Raw genomic sequence first — 22,497 nt, forward strand, 5'->3', positions numbered from 1 at the left:
AAAATTAAAAAAAAATTATTTATAATTAATTAATCACGGTTTTTTTGACTCACTGATATTATTATTGGTTTTCAAATAACGTTCGATTGTAACAATTGATTTCTTTATTCTAGCGTTAGTTTGCTGTTTTGACGATACATCTATAATAATAAAAGCAAGTGTAATGTGTCTGTCTGTCTGACCGAGCTCTCCAGCCAAATCTATCGCACGCAGGGACCTGGAATTTTTTATACGGAAGCACAAAGGGCTGGCCACCAGACCTCGAAGCCCGATTTTCGATTTTTGAATTAGAAAAATTTTAAAAAAATTATTTATAATTAATTAATCACGGTTTTTTTGACTCCCTGATATTATTATTTGTTTTCAAATAACGTTCGATTGTAACAATTGATTTCTTTATTCTAGCGTTAGTTTGCTGTTTTGACGATACATCTGTAATAATAAAAGCAAGTGTAATGTGTCTGTCTGTCTGACCGAGCTCTCCAGCCAAATCTATCGCACGCAGGGACCTGGAATTTTTTATACGGAAGCACAAAGGGGCTGGCCACCAGACCTCGAAGCCCGATTTTCGATTTTTGAATTAGAAAAATTAAAAGAAAATTATTTATAATTAATTAATCACGGTTTTTTTGACTCACTGATATTATTATTTGTTTTCAAATAACGTTCGATTGTAACAATTGATTTCTTTATTCTAGCGTTAGTTTGCTGTTTTGACGATACATCTATAATAATAAAAGCAAGTGTAATGTGTCTGTCTGTCTGTCTGTCTGTCTGACCGAGCTCTCCAGCCAAATCTATCGCACGCAGGGACCTGGAATTTTTTATACGGAAGCACAAAGGGGCTGGCCACCAGACCTCGAAGCCCGATTTTCGATTTTTGAATTAAAAAAATTTTAAAAAAATTATTTATAATTAATTAATCACGGTTTTTTTGACTCACTGATATTATTATTTGTTTTCAAATAACGTTCGATTGTAACAATTGATTTCTTTATTCTAGCGTTAGTTTGCAGTTTTGACGATACATTAAATCGATTAATTACAATTCATTTCTTTTTTGTAGCTTATTATTTATAATTAATTAATCACGGTTTTTTTGACTCACTGATATTATTATTTGTTTTCAAATAACGTTCGATTGTAACAATTGATTTCTTTATTCTAGCGTTAGTTTGCTGTTTTGACGATACATTAAATCGATTAATTACAATTCATTTCTTTTTTGTAGCTTGTGGGGGGGGGAAGAGAGAGAGACAGTCTACAGATCCTACACTACTATTCCTGCGCTATTCACTTATCTGCATTTTCTAAATGCACGGGCAACGCCGGGCGGGTACAGCTAGTTAATAATAAAAGCAAGTGTAATGTGTCTGTCTGTCTGTCTGACCGAGCTCTCCAGCCAAATCTATCGCACGCAGGGACCTGGAATTTTTTATACGGAAGCATAAAGGGGCTGGCCACCAGACCTCGAAGCCCGATTTTCGATTTTTGTATTAGAAAAATTTTAAAAAAATTATTTATAATTAATTAATTACGGTTTTTTTGACTCACTGATATTATTTGTTTTCAAATAACGTTCGATTGTAACAATTGATTTCTTTATTCTAGCGTTAGTTTGCTGTTTTGACGATACATCTATAATAATAAAAGCAAGTGTAATGTGTCTGTCTGTCTGTCTGTCTGACCGAGCTCTCCAGCCAAATCTATCGCACGCAGGGACCTGGAATTTTTTATACGGAAGCACAAAGGGGCTGGCCACCAGACCTCGAAGCCCGATTTTCGATTTTTGAATTAGAAAAATTTAAAAAAAATTATTTATAATTAATTAATCACGGTTTTTTTGACTCATTGATATTATTATATGTTTTCAAATAACGTTCGATTGTAACAATTGATTTCTTTATTCTAGCGTTAGTTTGCTGTTTTGACGATACATCTATAATAATAAAAGCAAGTGTAATGTGTCTGTCTGTCTGTCTGTCTGACCGAGCTCTCCAGGCAAATCTATCGCACGCAGGGACCTGGAATTTTTTATACGGAAGCACAAAGGGGCTGGCCACCAGACCTCGAAGCCCGATTTTCGATTTTTGAATTAGAAAAATTTAAAAAAAATTATTTATAATTAATTAATCACGGTTTTTTTGACTCACTGATATTATTATTTGTTTTCAAATAACGTTCGATTGTACCAATTGATATCTTTATTCTAGCGTTAGTTTGCTGTTTTGACGATACATTAAATCGATTAATTACAATTCATTTCTTTTTTGTAGCTTGTGGGGGGAAGAGAGAGAGACAGTCTACATGTTCTACACTACTATTCCTGCGCTATTCACTTATCTGCATTTTCTAAATGCACGGGCAACGCCGAGCGGCTACAGCTAGTCTATAATAATAAAAGCAAGTGTAATGTGTCTGTCTGTCTGTCTGTCTGACCGAGCTCTCCAGCCAAATCTATCGCACGCAGGGACCTGGAATTTTTTATACGGAAGCACAAAGGGGCTGGCCACCAGACCTCGAAGCCCGATTTTCGATTTTTGAATTAGAAAAATTAAAAAAAAATTATTTATAATTAATTAATCACGGTTTTTTTGACTCACGGATATTATTATTTGTTTTCAAATAACGTTCGATTGTAACAATTGATTTCTTTATTCTAGCGTTAGTTTGCTGTTTTGACGATACATCTATAATAATAAAAGCAAGTGGAATGTGTCTGTCTGTCTGTCTGACCGAGCTCTCCAGCCAAATCTATCGCACGCAGGGACCTGGAATTTTTTATACGGAAGCACAAAGGGGCTGGCCACCAGACCTCGAAGCCCGATTTTCGATTTTTGAATTAGAAAAATTTAAAAAAAATTATTTATAATTAATTAATCACGGTTTTTTTGACTCATTGATATTATTATATGTTTTCAAATAACGTTCGATTGTAACAATTGATTTCTTTATTCTAGCGTTAGTTTGCTGTTTTGACGATACATCTATAATAATAAAAGCAAGTGTAATGTGTCTGTCTGTCTGTCTGTCTGTCTGACCGAGCTCTCCAGCTAAATCTATCGCACGCAGGGACCTGGAATTTTTTATACGGAAGCACAAAGGGGCTGGCCACCAGACCTCGAAGCCCGATTTTCGATTTTTGAATTAGAAAAATTAAAAAAAAATTATTTATAATTAATTAATCACGGTTTTTTTGACTCACTGATATTATTATTTGTTTTCAAATAACGTTCGATTGTACCAATTGATATCTTTATTCTAGCGTTAGTTTGCTGTTTTGACGATACATTAAATCGATTAATTACAATTCATTTCTTTTTTGTAGCTTGTGGGGGGGAAGAGAGAGAGACAGTCTACATGTTCTACACTACTATTCCTGCGCTATTCACTTATCTGCATTTTCTAAATGCACGGGCAACGCCGAGCGGGTACAGCTAGTCTATAATAATAAAAGCAAGTGTAATGTGTCTGTCTGTCTGTCTGTCTGACCGAGCTCTCCAGCCAAATCTATCGCACGCAGGGACCTGGAATTTTTTATACGGAAGCACAAAGGGGCTGGCCACCAGACCTCGAAGCCCGATTTTCGATTTTTGAATTAGAAAAATTAAAAAAAAATTATTTATAATTAATTAATCACGGTTTTTTTGACTCACTGATATTATTATTTGTTTTCAAATAACGTTCGATTGTAACAATTGATTTCTTTATTCTAGCGTTAGTTTGCTGTTTTGACGATACATCTATAATAATAAAAGCAAGTGTAATGTGTCTGTCTGTCTGTCTGACCGAGCTCTCCAGCCAAATCTATCGCACGCAGGGACCTGGAATTTTTTATACGGAAGCACAAAGGGGCTGGCCACCAGACCTCGAAGCCCGATTTTCGATTTTTGAATTAGAAAAATTTTAAAAAAATTATTTATAATTAATTAATCACGGTTTTTTTGACTCACTTATATTATTTGTTTTCAAATAACGTTCGATTGTAACAATTGATTTCTTTATTCTAGCGTTAGTTTGCTGTTTTGACGATACATCTATAATAATAAAAGCAAGTGTAATGTGTCTGTCTGTCTGACCGAGCTCTCCAGCCAAATCTATCGCACGCAGGGACCTGGAATTTTTTATACGGAAGCACAAAGGGGCTGGCCACCAGACCTCGAAGCCCGATTTTCGATTTTTGAATTAGAAAAATTTAAAAAAAATTATTTATAATTAATTAATCACGGTTTTTTTGACTCACTGATATTATTATTTGTTTTCAAATAACCTTCGATTGTAACAATTGATTTCTTTATTCTAGCGTTAGTTTGCTGTTTTGACGGTACATCTATAATAATAAAAGCAAGTGTAATGTGTCTGTCTGTCTGTCTGTCTGACCGAGCTCTCCAGCCAAATCTATCGCACGCAGGGACCTGGAATTTTTTATACGGAAGCACAAAGGGGCTGGCCACCAGACCTCGAAGCCCGATTTTCGATTTTTGAATTAGAAAAATTTAAAAAAAATTATTTATAATTAATTAATCACGGTTTTTCCGACTCACTGATATTATTATTTGTTTTCAAATAACGTTCGATTGTAACAATTGATTTCTTTATTCTAGCGTTAGTTTGCTGTTTTGACGATACATCTATCTATAATAATAAAAGCAAGTGTAATGTGTCTGTCTGTCTGTCTGTCTGACCGAGCTCTCCAGCCAAATCTATCGCACGCAGGGACCTGGAATTTTTTATACGGAAGCACAAAGGGGCTGGCCACCAGACCTCGAAGCCCGATTTTCGATTTTTGAATTAGAAAAATTTAAAAAAAATTATTTATAATTAATTAATCACGGTTTTTTTGACTCACTGATATTATTATTTGTTTTCAAATAAGGTTCGATTGTAACAATTGATTTCTTTATTCTAGCGTTAGTTTGCTGTTTTGACGATACATTAAATCGATTAATTACAATTCATTTCTTTTTTGTAGCTTATTATTTATAATTAATTAATCACGGTTTTTTTGACTCACTGATATTATTATTTGTTTTCAAATAACGTTCGATTGTAACAATTGATTTCTTTATTCTAGCGTTAGTTTGCTGTTTTGACGATACATTAAATCGATTAATTACAATTCATTTCTTTTTTGTAGCTTGTGGGGGGGGGAAGAGAGAGAGACAGTCTACATGTCCTACACTACTATTCCTGCGCTATTCACTTATCTGCATTTTCTAAATGCACGGGCAACGCCGGGCGGGTACAGCTAGTTAATAATAAAAGCAAGTGTAATGTGTCTGTCTGTCTGTCTGACCGAGCTCTCCAGCCAAATCTATCGCACGCAGGGACCTGGAATTTTTTATACGGAAGCACAAAGGGGCTGGCCACCAGACCTCGAAACCCGATTTTCGATTTTTGAATTAGAAAAATTTTAAAAAAATTATTTATAATTAATTAATCACGGTTTTTTTGACTCACTGATATTATTATTTGTTTTCAAATAACGTTCGATTGTAACAATTGATTTCTTTATTCCAGCGTTAGTTTGCTGTTTTGACGATACATCTATAATAATAAAAGCAAGTGTAATGTGTCTGTCTGTCTGTCTGTCTGACCGAGCTCTCCAGCCAAATCTATCGCACGCAGGGACCTGGAATTTTTTATACGGAAGCACAAAGGGACTGGCCACCAGACCTCGAAGTTCGATTTTGGATTTTTGAATTAGAAAAATTTAAAAAAAATTATTTATAATTAATTAATCACGGTTTTTTTGACTCACTGATATTATTATTTGTTTTCAAATAACGTTCGATTGTAACAATTGATTTCTTTATTCTAGCGTTAGTTTGCTGTTTTGACGATACATCTATAATAATAAAAGCAAGTGTAATGTGTCTGTCTGTCTGACCGAGCTCTCCAGCCAAATCTATCGCACGCAGGGACCTGGAATTTTTTATACGGAAGCACAAAGGGGCTGGCCACCAGACCTCGAAGCCCGATTTTCGATTTTTGAATTAGAAAAATTTTAAAAAAATTATTTATAATTAATTAATCACGGTTTTTTTGACTCCCTGATATTATTATTTGTTTTCAAATAACGTTCGATTGTAACAATTGATTTCTTTATTCTAGCGTTAGTTTGCTGTTTTGACGATACATCTGTAATAATAAAAGCAAGTGTAATGTGTCTGTCTGTCTGTCTGACCGAGCTCTCCAGCCAAATCTATCGCACGCAGGGACCTGGAATTTTTTATACGGAAGCACAAAGGGGCTGGCCACCAGACCTCGAAGCCCGATTTTCGATTTTTGAATTAGAAAAATTTTTAAAAAATTATTTATAATTAATTAATCACGGTTTTTTTGACTCACTGATATTATTATTTGTTTTCAAATAACGTTCGATTGTAACAATTGATTTCTTTATTCTAGCGTTAGTTTGCTGTTTTGACGATACATCTATAATAATAAAAGCAAGTGTAATGTGTCTGTCTGTCTGTCTGACCGAGCTCTCCAGCCAAATCTATCGCACGCAGGGACCTGGAATTTTTTATACGGAAGCACAAAGGGGCTGGCCACCAGACCTCGAAGCCCGATTTTCGATTTTTGAATTAGAAAAATTAAAAAAAAATTATTTATAATTAATTAATCACGGTTTTTTTGACTCACTGATATTATTATTGGTTTTCAAATAACGTTCGATTGTAACAATTGATTTCTTTATTCTAGCGTTAGTTTGCTGTTTTGACGATACATCTATAATAATAAAAGCAAGTGTAATGTGTCTGTCTGTCTGACCGAGCTCTCCAGCCAAATCTATCGCACGCAGGGACCTGGAATTTTTTATACGGAAGCACAAAGGGCTGGCCACCAGACCTCGAAGCCCGATTTTCGATTTTTGAATTAGAAAAATTTTAAAAAAATTATTTATAATTAATTAATCACGGTTTTTTTGACTCCCTGATATTATTATTTGTTTTCAAATAACGTTCGATTGTAACAATTGATTTCTTTATTCTAGCGTTAGTTTGCTGTTTTGACGATACATCTGTAATAATAAAAGCAAGTGTAATGTGTCTGTCTGTCTGACCGAGCTCTCCAGCCAAATCTATCGCACGCAGGGACCTGGAATTTTTTATACGGAAGCACAAAGGGGCTGGCCACCAGACCTCGAAGCCCGATTTTCGATTTTTGAATTAGAAAAATTAAAAGAAAATTATTTATAATTAATTAATCACGGTTTTTTTGACTCACTGATATTATTATTTGTTTTCAAATAACGTTCGATTGTAACAATTGATTTCTTTATTCTAGCGTTAGTTTGCTGTTTTGACGATACATCTATAATAATAAAAGCAAGTGTAATGTGTCTGTCTGTCTGTCTGTCTGTCTGACCGAGCTCTCCAGCCAAATCTATCGCACGCAGGGACCTGGAATTTTTTATACGGAAGCACAAAGGGGCTGGCCACCAGACCTCGAAGCCCGATTTTCGATTTTTGAATTAGAAAAATTTTAAAAAAATTATTTATAATTAATTAATTACGATTTTTTTGACTCACTGATATTATTATTTGTTTTCAAATAACGTTCGATTGTAACAATTGATTTCTTTACTCTAGCGTTAGTTTGCAGTTTTGACGATACATTAAATCGATTAATTACAATTCATTTCTTTTTTGTAGCTTATTATTTATAATTAATTAATCACGGTTTTTTTGACTCACTGATATTATTATTTGTTTTCAAATAACGTTCGATTGTAACAATTGATTTCTTTATTCTAGCGTTAGTTTGCTGTTTTGACGATACATTAAATCGATTAATTACAATTCATTTCTTTTTTGTAGCTTGTGGGGGGGGGAAGAGAGAGAGACAGTCTACAAGTCCTACACTACTATTCCTGCGCTATTCACTTATCTGCATTTTCTAAATGCACGGGCAACGCCGGGCGGGTACAGCTAGTTAATAATAAAAGCAAGTGTAATGTGTCTGTCTGTCTGTCTGACCGAGCTCTCCAGCCAAATCTATCGCACGCAGGGACCTGGAATTTTTTATACGGAAGCACAAAGGGGCTGGCCACCAGACCTCGAAGCCCGATTTTCGATTTTTGAATTAGAAAAATTTTAAAAAAATTATTTATAATTAATTAATCACGGTTTTTTTGACTCACTTATATTATTTGTTTTCAAATAACGTTCGATTGTAACAATTGATTTCTTTATTCTAGCGTTAGTTTGCTGTTTTGACGATACATCTATAATAATAAAAGCAAGTGTAATGTGTCTGTCTGTCTGTCTGTCTGACCGAGCTCTCCAGCCAAATCTATCGCACGCAGGGACCTGGAATTTTTTATACGGAAGCACAAAGGGGCTGGCCACCAGACCTCGAAGCCCGATTTTCGATTTTTGAATTAGAAAAATTAAAAAAAAATTATTTATAATTAATTAATCACGGTTTTTTTGACTCACTGATATTATTATTTGTTTTCAAATAACGTTCGATTGTAACAATTGATTTCTTTATTCTAGCGTTAGTTTGCTGTTTTGACGATACATCTATAATAATAAAAGCAAGTGTAATGTGTCTGTCTGTCTGACCGAGCTCTCCAGCCAAATCTATCGCACGCAGGGACCTGGAATTTTTTATACGGAAGCACAAAGGGGCTGGCCACCAGACCTCGAAGCCCGATTTTCGATTTTTGAATTAGAAAAATTTTAAAAAAATTATTTATAATTAATTAATCACGGTTTTTTTGACTCACTGATATTATTATTTGTTTTCAAATAACGTTCGATTGTAACAATTGATTTCTTTATTCTAGCGTTAGTTTGGTGTTTTGACGATACATCTATAATAATAAAAGCAAGTGTAATGTGTCTGTCTGTCTGTCTAACCGAGCTCTCCAGCCAAATCTATCGCACGCAGGGACCTGGAATTTTTTATACGGAAGCACAAAGGGGCTGGCCACCAGACCTCGAAGCCCGATTTTCGATTTTTGAATTAGAAAAATTTTAAAAAAATTATTTATAATTAATTAATCACGGTTTTTTTGACTCACTGATATTATTATTTGTTTTCAAATAACGTTCGATTGTAACAATTGATTTCTTTATTCTAGCGTTAGTTTGCTGTTTTGACGATACATCTATAATAATAAAAGCAAGTGTAATGTGTCTGTCTGTCTGTCTGTCTGTCTGTCTGACCGAGCTCTCCAGCCAAATCTATCGCACGCAGGGACCTGGAATTTTTTATACGGAAGCACAAAGGGGCTGGCCACCAGACCTCGAAGCCCGATTTTCGATTTTTGAATTAAAAAAATTTTAAAAAAATTATTTATAATTAATTAATCACGGTTTTTTTGACTCACTGATATTATTATTTGTTTTCAAATAACGTTCGATTGTAACAATTGATTTCTTTATTCTAGCGTTAGTTTGCAGTTTTGACGATACATTAAATCGATTAATTACAATTCATTTCTTTTTTGTAGCTTATTATTTATAATTAATTAATCACGGTTTTTTTGACTCACTGATATTATTATTTGTTTTCAAATAACGTTCGATTGTAACAATTGATTTCTTTATTCTAGCGTTAGTTTGCTGTTTTGACGATACATTAAATCGATTAATTACAATTCATTTCTTTTTTGTAGCTTGTGGGGGGGGGAGAGAGAGAGACAGTCTACAGATCCTACACTACTATTCCTGCGCTATTCACTTATCTGCATTTTCTAAATGCACGGGCAACGCCGGGCGGGTACAGCTAGTTAATAATAAAAGCAAGTGTAATGTGTCTGTCTGTCTGTCTGACCGAGCTCTCCAGCCAAATCTATCGCACGCAGGGACCTGGAATTTTTTATACGGAAGCATAAAGGGGCTGGCCACCAGACCTCGAAGCCCGATTTTCGATTTTTGTATTAGAAAAATTTAAAAAAAATTATTTATAATTAATTAATTACGGTTTTTTTGACTCACTGATATTATTTGTTTTCAAATAACGTTCGATTGTAACAATTGATTTCTTTATTCTAGCGTTAGTTTGCTGTTTTGACGATACATCTATAATAATAAAAGCAAGTGTAATGTGTCTGTCTGTCTGTGTCTGTCTGACCGAGCTCTCCAGCCAAATCTATCGCACGCAGGGACCTGGAATTTTTTATACGGAAGCACAAAGGGGCTGGCCACCAGACCTCGAAGCCCGATTTTCGATTTTTGAATTAGAAAATTAAAAAAAATTATTTATAATTAATTAATCACGGTTTTTTTGACTCATTGATATTATTATATGTTTTCAAATAACGTTCGATTGTAACAATTGATTTCTTTATTCTAGCGTTAGTTTGCTGTTTTGACGATACATCTATAATAATAAAAGCAAGTGTAATGTGTCTGTCTGTCTGTCTGTCTGACCGAGCTCTCCAGGCAAATCTATCGCACGCAGGGACCTGGAATTTTTTATACGGAAGCACAAAGGGGCTGGCCACCAGACCTCGAAGCCCGATTTTCGATTTTTGAATTAGAAAAATTTAAAAAAAATTATTATAATTAATTAATCACGGTTTTTTGACTCACTGATATTATTATTTGTTTTCAAATAACGTTCGATTGTACCAATTGATATCTTTATTCTAGCGTTAGTTTGCTGTTTTGACGATACATAAATCGATTAATTACAATTCATTTCTTTTTGTAGCTTGTGGGGGGGAAGAGAGAGAGACAGTCTACATGTTCTACACTACTATTCCTGCGCTATTCACTTATCTGCATTTTTCTAAATGCACGGGCAACGCCGAGCGGGTACAGCTAGTCTATAATAATAAAAGCAAGTGTAATGTGTCTGTCTGTCTGTCTGTCTGACCGAGCTCTCCAGCCAAATCTATCGCACGCAGGGGACCTGGAATTTTTTATACGGAAGCACAAAGGGGCTGGCCACCAGACCTCGAAGCCCGATTTTCGATTTTTGAATTAGAAAAATTAAAAAAAAATTATTTATAATTAATTAATCACGGTTTTTTTGACTCACTGATATTATTATTTGTTTTCAAATAACGTTCGATTGTAACAATTGATTTCTTTATTCTAGCGTTAGTTTGCTGTTTTGACGATACATCTATAATAATAAAAGCAAGTGGAATGTGTCTGTCTGTCTGTCTGACCGAGCTCTCCAGCCAAATCTATCGCACGCAGGGACCTGGAATTTTTTATACGGAAGCACAAAGGGGCTGGCCACCAGACCTCGAAGCCCGATTTTCGATTTTTGAATTAGAAAAAATTTAAAAAAAATTATTTATAATTAATTAATCACGGTTTTTTTGACTCATTGATATTATTATAGTTTTCAAATAACGTTCGATTGTAACAATTGATTTCTTTATTCTAGCGTTAGTTTGCTGTTTTGACGATACATCTATAATAATAAAAGGAAGTGTAATGTGTCTGTCTGTCTGTCTGTCTGTCTGACCGAGCTCTCAGCCAAATCTATCGCACGCAGGGACCTGGAATTTTTTATACGGAAGCACAAAGGGGCTAGCCACCAGACCTCGAAGCCGATTTTCGATTTTTGAATTAGAAAAATTAAAAAAAAAATTATTTATAATTAATTAATCACGGTTTTTTTGACTCACTGATATTATTATTTGTTTTCAAATAACGTTCGATTGTACCAATTGATATCTTTATTCTAGCGTTAGTTTGCTGTTTTGACGATACATTAAATCGATTAATTACAATTCATTCTTTTTTGTAGCTTGTGGGGGGGAAGAGAGAGAGACAGTCTACATGTTCTACACTACTATTCCTGCGCTATTCACTTATCTGCATTTTCTAAATGCACGGGCAACGCCGAGCGGGTACAGCTAGTCTATAATAATAAAAGCAAGTGTAATGTGTCTGTCTGTCTGTCTGTCTGACCGAGCTCTCCAGCCAAATCTATCGCACGCAGGGACCTGGAATTTTTTATACGGAAGCACAAAGGGGCTGGCCACCAGACCTCGAAGCCCGATTTTCGATTTTTGAATTAGAAAAATTTAAAAAAAATTATTTATAATTAATTAATCACGGTTTTTTTGACTCATTGATATTATTATATGTTTTCAAATAACGTTCGATTGTAACAATTGATTTCTTTATTCTAGCGTTAGTTTGCTGTTTTGACGATACATCTATAATAATAAAAGCAAGTGTAATGTGTCTGTCTGTCTGTCTGTCTGTCTGACCGAGCTCTCCAGCTAAATCTATCGCACGCAGGGACCTGGAATTTTTATACGGAAGCACAAAGGGGCTGGCCACCAGACCTCGAAGCCCGATTTTCGATTTTTGAATTAGAAAAATTAAAAAAAAATTATTTATAATTAATTAATCACGGTTTTTTTGACTCACTGATATTATTATTTGTTTTCAAATAACGTTCGATTGTATCAATTGATATCTTTATTCTAGCGTTAGTTTGCTGTTTTGACGATACATTAAATCGATTAATTACAATTCATTTCTTTTTTGTAGCTTGTGGGGGGGAAGAGAGAGAGACAGTCTACATGTTCTACACTACTATTCCTGCGCTATTCACTTATCTGCATTTTCTAAATGCACGGGCAACGCCGAGCGGGTACAGCTAGTCTATAATAATAAAAGCAAGTGTAATGTGTCTGTCTGTCTGTCTGTCTGACCGAGCTCTCCAGCCAAATCTATCGCACGCAGGGACCTGGAATTTTTTATACGGAAGCACAAAGGGGCTGGCCACCAGACCTCGAAGCCCGATTTTCGATTTTTGAATTAGAAAAATTTAAAAAAAATTATTTATAATTAATTAATCACGGTTTTTTTGACTCACTGATATTATTATTTGTTTTCAAATAACGTTCGATTGTAACAATTGATTTCTTTATTCTAGCGTTAGTTTGCTGTTTTGACGATACATCTATAATAATAAAAGCAAGTGTAATGTGTCTGTCTGTCTGTCTGACCGAGCTCTCCAGCCAAATCTATCGCACGCAGGGACCTGGAATTTTTTATACGGAAGCACAAAGGGCTGGCCACCAGACCTCGAAGCCCGATTTTCGATTTTTGAATTAGAAAAAATTTTAAAAAAATTATTTATAATTAATTAATCACGGTTTTTTTGACTCACTTATATTATTTGTTTTCAAATAACGTTCGATTGTAACAATTGATTTCTTTATTCTAGCGTTAGTTTGCTGTTTTGACGATACATCTATAATAATAAAAGCAAGTGTAATGTGTCTGTCTGTCTGACCGAGCTCTCCAGCCAAATCTATCGCACGCAGGGACCTGGAATTTTTTATACGGAAGCACAAAGGGGCTGGCCACCAGACCTCGAAGCCCGATTTTCGATTTTTGAATTAGAAAAATTAAAAAAAAATTATTTATAATTAATTAATCACGGTTTTTTTGACTCACTGATATTATTATTTTGTTTTCAAATAACCTTCGATTGTAACAATTGATTTCTTTATTCTAGCGTTAGTTTGCTGTTTTGACGGTACATCTATAATAATAAAAGCAAGTGTAATGTGTCTGTCTGTCTGTCTGTCTGACCGAGCTCTCCAGCCAAATCTATCGCACGCAGGGACCTGGAATTTTTTATACGGAAGCACAAAGGGGCTGGCCACCAGACCTCGAAGCCCGATTTTCGATTTTTGAATTAGAAAAATTTAAAAAAAATTATTTATAATTAATTAATCACGGTTTTTTCGACTCACTGATATTATTATTTGTTTTCAAATAACGTTCGATTGTAACAATTGATTTCTTTATTCTAGCGTTAGTTTGCTGTTTTGACGATACATCTATCTATAATAATAAAAGCAAGTGTAATGTGTCTGTCTGTCTGTCTGTCTGACCGAGCTCTCCAGCCAAATCTATCGCACGCAGGGACCTGGAATTTTTTATACGGAAGCACAAAGGGGCTGGCCACCAGACCTCGAAGCCCGATTTTCGATTTTTGAATTAGAAAAATTTAAAAAAAATTATTTATAATTAATTAATCACGGTTTTTTTTGACTCACTGATATTATTATTTGTTTTCAAATAACGTTCGATTGTAACAATTGATTTCTTTATTCTAGCGTATAGTTTGCTGTTTTGACGATACATTAAATCGATTAATTACAATTCATTTCTTTTTTGTAGCTTATTATTTATAATTAATTAATCACGGTTTTTTTGACTCACTGATATTATTATTTGTTTTCAAATAACGTTCGATTGTAACAATTGATTTCTTTATTCTAGCGTTAGTTTGCTGTTTTGACGATACATTAAATCGATTAATTACAATTCATTTCTTTTTTGTAGCTTGTGGGGGGGGGAAGAGAGAGAGACAGTCTACATGTCCTACACTACTATTCCTGCGCTATTCACTTATCTGCATTTTCTAAATGCACGGGCAACGCCGGGCGGGTACAGCTAGTTAATAATAAAAGCAAGTGTAATGTGTCTGTCTGTCTGTCTGACCGAGCTCTCCAGCCAAATCTATCGCACGCAGGGACCTGGAATTTTTTATACGGAAGCACAAAGGGGCTGGCCACCAGACCTCGAAACCCGATTTTCGATTTTTGAATTAGAAAAATTTAAAAAAAATTATTTATAATTAATTAATCACGGTTTTTTTGACTCACTGATATTATTATTTGTTTTCAAATAACGTTCGATTGTACCAATTGATATCTTTATTCTAGCGTTAGTTTGCTGTTTTGACGATACATTAAATCGATTAATTACAATTCATTTCTTTTTGTAGCTTGTGGGGGGAAGAGAGAGAGACAGTCTACATGTTCTACACTACTATTCCTGCGCTATTCACTTATCTGCATTTTCTAAATGCACGGGCAACGCCGAGCGGGTACAGCTAGTCTATAATAATAAAAGCAAGTGTAATGTGTCTGTCTGTCTGTCTGTCTGACCGAGCTCTCCAGCCAAATCTATCGCACGCAGGGACCTGGAATTTTTTATACGGAAGCACAAAGGGGCTGGCCACCAGACCTCGAAGCCCGATTTTCGATTTTTGAATTAGAAAAATTAAAAAAAAATTATTTATAATTAATTAATCACGGTTTTTTTTGACTCACTGATATTATTATTTGTTTTCAAATAACGTTCGATTGTAACAATTGATTTCTTTATTCTAGCGTTAGTTTGCTGTTTTGACGATACATCTATAATAATAAAAGCAAGTGGAATGTGTCTGTCTGTCTGTCTGACCGAGCTCTCCAGCCAAATCTATCGCACGGCAGGGACCTGGAATTTTTTATACGGAAGCACAAAGGGGCTGGCCACCAGACCTCGAAGCCCGATTTTCGATTTTTGAATTAGAAAAATTTAAAAAAAATTATTATAATTAATTAATCACGGTTTTTTTTGACTCATTGATATTATTATATGTTTTCAAATAACGTTCGATTGTAACAATTGATTTCTTTATTCTAGCGTTAGTTTGCTGTTTTGACGATACATCTATAATAATAAAAGGAAGTGTAATGTGTCTGTCTGTCTGTCTGTCTGTCTGACCGAGCTCTCCAGCCAAATCTATCGCACGCAGGGACCTGGAATTTTTTATACGGAAGCACAAAGGGGCTAGCCACCAGACCTCGAAGCCCGATTTTCGATTTTTGAATTAGAAAAATTAAAAAAAAATTATTTTATAATTAATTAATCACGGTTTTTTTGACTCACTGATATTATTATTTGTTTTCAAATAACGTTCGATTGTACCAATTGATATCTTTATTCTAGCGTTAGTTTGCTGTTTTGACGATACATTAAATCGATTAATTACAATTCATTTCTTTTTTGTAGCTTGTGGGGGGGAAGAGAGAGAGACAGTCTACATGTTCTACACTACTATTCCTGCGCTATTCACTTATCTGCATTTTCTAAATGCACGGGCAACGCCGAGCGGGTACAGCTAGTCTATAATAATAAAAGCAAGTGTAATGTGTCTGTCTGTCTGTCTGTCTGACCGAGCTCTCCAGCCAAATCTATCGCACGCAGGGACCTGGAATTTTTTATACGGAAGCACAAAGGGGCTGGCCACCAGACCTCGAAGCCCGATTTTCGATTTTTGAATTAGAAAAATTTAAAAAAAATTATTTATAATTAATTAATCACGGTTTTTTTGACTCATTGATATTATTATATGTTTTTCAAATAACGTTCGATTGTAACAATTGATTTCTTTATTCTAGCGTTAGTTTGCTGTTTTGACGATACATCTATAATAATAAAAGCAAGTGTAATGTGTCTGTCTGTCTGTCTGTCTGTCTGACCGAGCTCTCCAGCTAAATCTATCGCACGCAGGGACCTGGAATTTTTTATACGGAAGCACAAAGGGGCTGGCCACCAGACCTCGAAGCCCGATTTTCGATTTTTGAATTAGAAAAATTAAAAAAAAATTATTTATAATTAATTAATCACGGTTTTTTTGACTCACTGATATTATTATTTGTTTTCAAATAACGTTCGATTGTATCAATTGATATCTTTATTCTAGCGTTAGTTTGCTGTTTTGACGATACATTAAATCGATTAATTACAATTCATTTCTTTTTTGTAGCTTGTGGGGGGGAAGAGAGAGAGACAGTCTACATGTTCTACACTACTATTCCTGCGCTATTCACTTATCTGCATTTTCTAAATGCACGGGCAACGCCGAGCGGGTACAGCTAGTCTATAATAATAAAAGCAAGTGTAATGTGTCTGTCTGTCTGTCTGTCTGACCGAGCTCTCCAGCCAAATCTATCGCACGCAGGGACCTGGAATTTTTTATACGGAAGCACAAAGGGGCTGGCCACCAGACCTCGAAGCCCGATTTTCGATTTTTGAATTAGAAAAATTTAAAAAAAATTATTTATAATTAATTAATCACGGTTTTTTTTGACTCACTGATATTATTATTTGTTTTCAAATAACGTTCGATTGTAACAATTGATTTCTTTATTCTAGCGTTAGTTTGCTGTTTTGACGATACATCTATAATAATAAAAGCAAGTGTAATGTGTCTGTCTGTCTGTCTGACCGAGCTCTCCAGCCAAATCTATCGCACGCAGGGACCTGGAATTTTTTATACGGAAGCACAAAGGGGCTGGCCACCAGACCTCGAAGCCCGATTTTCGATTTTTGAATTAGAAAAATTTTAAAAAAATTATTTATAATTAATTAATCACGGTTTTTTTGACTCACTTATATTATTTGTTTTCAAATAACGTTCGATTGTAACAATTGATTTCTTTATTCTAGCGTTAGTTTGCTGTTTTGACGATACATCTATAATAATAAAAGCAAGTGTAATGTGTCTGTCTGTCTGACCGAGCTCTCCAGCCAAATCTATCGCACGCAGGGACCTGGAATTTTTTATACGGAAGCACAAAGGGGCTGGCCACCAGACCTCGAAGCCCGATTTTCGATTTTTGAATTAGAAAAATTAAAAAAAAATTATTTATAATTAATTAATCACGGTTTTTTTGACTCACTGATATTATTATTTGTTTTCAAATAACCTTCGATTGTAACAATTGATTTCTTTATTCTAGCGTTAGTTTGCTGTTTTGACGGTACATCTATAATAATAAAAGCAAGTGTAATGTGTCTGTCTGTCTGTCTGTCTGACCGAGCTCTCCAGCCAAATCTATCGCACGCAGGGACCTGGAATTTTTTATACGGAAGCACAAAGGGGCTGGCCACCAGACCTCGAAGCCCGATTTTCGATTTTTGAATTAGAAAAATTTAAAAAAAATTATTTATAATTAATTAATCACGGTTTTTTCGACTCACTGATATTATTATTTGTTTTCAAATAACGTTCGATTGTAACAATTGATTTCTTTATTCTAGCGTTAGTTTGCTGTTTTGACGATACATCTATCTATAATAATAAAAGCAAGTGTAATGTGTCTGTCTGTCTGTCTGTCTGACCGAGCTCTCCAGCCAAATCTATCGCACGCAGGGACCTGGAATTTTTTATACGGAAGCACAAAGGGGCTGGCCACCAGACCTCGAAGCCCGATTTTCGATTTTTGAATTAGAAAAATTTAAAAAAAATTATTTATAATTAATTAATCACGGTTTTTTTGACTCACTGATATTATTATTTGTTTTCAAATAACGTTCGATTGTAACAATTGATTTCTTTATTCTAGCGTTAGTTTGCTGTTTTGACGATACATTAAATCGATTAATTACAATTCATTTCTTTTTTGTAGCTTATTATTTATAATTAATTAATCACGGTTTTTTTGACTCACTGATATTATTATTTGTTTTCAAATAACGTTCGATTGTAACAATTGATTTCTTTATTCTAGCGTTAGTTTGCTGTTTTGACGATACATTAAATCGATTAATTACAATTCATTTCTTTTTTGTAGCTTGTGGGGGGGGGAAGAGAGAGAGACAGTCTACATGTCCTACACTACTATTCCTGCGCTATTCACTTATCTGCATTTTCTAAATGCACGGGCAACGCCGGGCGGGTACAGCTAGTTAATAATAAAAGCAAGTGTAATGTGTCTGTCTGTCTGTCTGACCGAGCTCTCCAGCCAAATCTATCGCACGCAGGGACCTGGAATTTTTTATACGGAAGCACAAAGGGGCTGGCCACCAGACCTCGAAACCCGATTTCGATTTTTGAATTAGAAAAATTTTAAAAAAATTATTTATAATTAATTAATCACGGTTTTTTTGACTCACTGATATTATTATTTGTTTTCAAATAACGTTCGATTGTAACAATTGATTTCTTTATTCCAGCGTTAGTTTGCTGTTTTGACGATACATCTATAATAATAAAAGCAAGTGTAATGTGTCTGTCTGTCTGTCTGTCTGACCGAGCTCTCCAGCCAAATCTATCGCACGCAGGGACCTGGAATTTTTTATACGGAAGCACAAAGGGACTGGCCACCAGACCTCGAAGCCCGATTTTGGATTTTTGAATTAGAAAAATTTAAAAAAAATTATTTATAATTAATTAATCACGGTTTTTTTGACTCACTGATATTATTATTTGTTTTCAAATAACGTTCGATTGTAACAATTGATTTCTTTATTCTAGCGTTAGTTTGTTGTTTTGACGATACATCTATAATAATAAAAGCAAGTGTAATGTGTCTGTCTGTCTGACCGAGCTCTCCAGCCAAATCTATCGCACGCAGGGACCTGGAATTTTTTATACGGAAGCACAAAGGGGCTGGCCACCAGACCTCGAAGCCCGATTTTCGATTTTTGAATTAGAAAAATTTAAAAAAAATTATTTATAATTAATTAATCACGGTTTTTTTGACTCCCTGATATTATTATTTGTTTTCAAATAACGTTCGATTGTAACAATTGATTTCTTTATTCTAGCGTTAGTTTGCTGTTTTGACGATACATCTGTAATAATAAAAGCAAGTGTAATGTGTCTGTCTGTCTGTCTGACCGAGCTCTCCAGCCAAATCTATCGCACGCAGGGACCTGGAATTTTTTATACGGAAGCACAAAGGGGCTGGCCACCAGACCTCGAAGCCCGATTTTCGATTTTTGAATTAGAAAAATTTTTAAAAAATTATTTATAATTAATTAATCACGGTTTTTTTGACTCACTGATATTATTATTTGTTTTCAAATAACGTTCGATTGTAACAATTGATTTCTTTATTCTAGCGTTAGTTTGCTGTTTTGACGATACATCTATAATAATAAAAGCAAGTGTAATGTGTCTGTCTGTCTGTCTGACCGAGCTCTCCAGCCAAATCTATCGCACGCAGGGACCTGGAATTTTTTATACGGAAGCACAAAGGGGCTGGCCACCAGACCTCGAAGCCCGATTTTCGATTTTTGAATTAGAAAAAATTAAAAAAAAATTATTTATAATTAATTAATCACGGTTTTTTTGACTCACTGATATTATTATTGGTTTTCAAATAACGTTCGATTGTAACAATTGATTTCTTTATTCTAGCGTTAGTTTGCTGTTTTGACGATACATCTATAATAATAAAAGCAAGTGTAATGTGTCTGTCTGTCTGACCGAGCTCTCCAGCCAAATCTATCGCACGCAGGGACCTGGAATTTTTTATACGGAAGCACAAAGGGGCTGGCCACCAGACCTCGAAGCCCGATTTTCGATTTTTGAATTAGAAAAATTTAAAAAAAATTATTTATAATTAATTAATCACGGTTTTTTTGACTCCCTGATATTATTATTTGTTTTCAAATAACGTTCGATTGTAACAATTGATTTCTTTATTCTAGCGTTAGTTTGCTGTTTTGACGATACATCTGTAATAATAAAAGCAAGTGTAATGTGTCTGTCTGTCTGACCGAGCTCTCCAGCCAAATCTATCGCACGCAGGGACCTGGAATTTTTTATACGGAAGCACAAAGGGGCTGGCCACCAGACCTCGAAGCCCGATTTTCGATTTTTGAATTAGAAAAATTTAAAAAAAATTATTTATAATTAATTAATCACGGTTTTTTTGACTCACTGATATTATTATTTGTTTTCAAATAACGTTCGATTGTAACAATTGATTTCTTTATTCTAGCGTTAGTTTGCTGTTTTGACGATACATCTATAATAATAAAAGCAAGTGTAATGTGTCTGTCTGTCTGTCTGTCTGTCTGTCTGACCGAGCTCTCCAGCCAAATCTATCGCACGCAGGGACCTGGAATTTTTTATACGGAAGCACAAAGGGGCTGGCCACCAGACCTCGAAGCCCGATTTTCGATTTTTGAATTAAAAAAATTTAAAAAAAATTATTTATAATTAATTAATCACGGTTTTTTTGACTCACTGATATTATTATTTGTTTTCAAATAACGTTCGATTGTAACAATTGATTTCTTTATTCTAGCGTTAGTTTGCAGTTTTGACGATACATTAAATCGATTAATTACAATTCATTTCTTTTTTGTAGCTTATTATTTATAATTAATTAATCACGGTTTTTTTGACTCACTGATATTATTATTTGTTTTCAAATAACGTTCGATTGTAACAATTGATTTCTTTATTCTAGCGTTAGTTTGCTGTTTTGACGATACATTAAATCGATTAATTACAATTCATTTCTTTTTTGTAGCTTGTGGGGGGGGAAGAGAGAGAGACAGTCTACAGATCCTACACTACTATTCCTGCGCTATTCACTTATCTGCATTTTCTAAATGCACGGGCAACGCCGGGCGGGTACAGCTAGTTAATAATAAAAGCAAGTGTAATGTGTCTGTCTGTCTGTCTGACCGAGCTCTCCAGCCAAATCTATCGCACGCAGGGACCTGGAATTTTTTATACGGAAGCATAAAGGGGCTGGCCACCAGACCTCGAAGCCCGATTTTCGATTTTTGAATTAGAAAAATTTAAAAAAAATTATTTATAATTAATTAATCACGGTTTTTTTGACTCACTGATATTATTATTTGTTTTCAAATAACGTTCGATTGTACCAATTGATATCTTTATTCTAGCGTTAGTTTGCTGTTTTGACGATACATTAAATCGATTAATTACAATTCATTTCTTTTTTGTAGCTTGTGGGGGGGAAGAGAGAGAGACAGTCTACAGATCCTACACTACTATTCCTGCGCTATTCACTTATCTGCACTTTCTAAATGCACGGGCAACGCCGAGCGGGTACAGCTCTAGTCTATAATAATAAAAGCAAGTGTAATGTGTCTGTCTGTCTGTCTGTCTGACCGAGCTCTCCAGCCAAATCTATCGCACGCAGGGACCTGGAATTTTTTATACGGAAGCACAAAGGGGCTGGCCACCAGACCTCGAAGCCCGATTTTCGATTTTTGAATTAGAAAAATTAAAAAAAAAATTATTTATAATTAATTAATCACGGTTTTTTTGACTCACTGATATTATTATTTGTTTTCAAATAACGTTCGATTGTAACAATTGATTTCTTTATTCTAGCGTTAGTTTGCTGTTTTGACGATACATCTATAATAATAAAAGCAAGTGGAATGTGTCTGTCTGTCTGTCTGACCGAGCTCTCCAGCCAAATCTATCGCACGCAGGGACCTGGAATTTTTTATACGGAAGCACAAAGGGGCTGGCCACCAGACCTCGAAGCCCGATTTTCGATTTTTGAATTAGAAAAATTAAAAAAAAATTATTTATAATTAATTAATCACGGTTTTTTTGACTCACTGATATTATTATTTGTTTTCAAATAACGTTCGATTGTACCAATAGATATCTTTATTCTAGCGTTAGTTTGCTGTTTTGACGATACATTAAATCGATTAATTACAATTCATTTCTTTTTTGTAGCTTGTGGGGGGGAAGAGAGAGAGACAGTCTACATGTTCTACACTACTATTCCTGCGCTATTCACTTATCTGCATTTTCTAAATGCACGGGCAACGCCGAGCGGGTACAGCTAGTCTATAATAATAAAAGCAAGTGTAATGTGTCTGTCTGTCTGTCTGTCTGACCGAGCTCTCCAGCCAAATCTATCGCACGCAGGGACCTGGAATTTTTTATACGGAAGCACAAAGGGGCTGGCCACCAGACCTC

Source organism: Stegodyphus dumicola, chromosome 5 (assembly GCF_044657685.1).
Source record: "Stegodyphus dumicola isolate Sdum_Otavi_A_Nest chromosome 5, ASM4465768v1".
NCBI lineage: Eukaryota > Metazoa > Arthropoda > Arachnida > Araneae > Eresidae > Stegodyphus > Stegodyphus dumicola.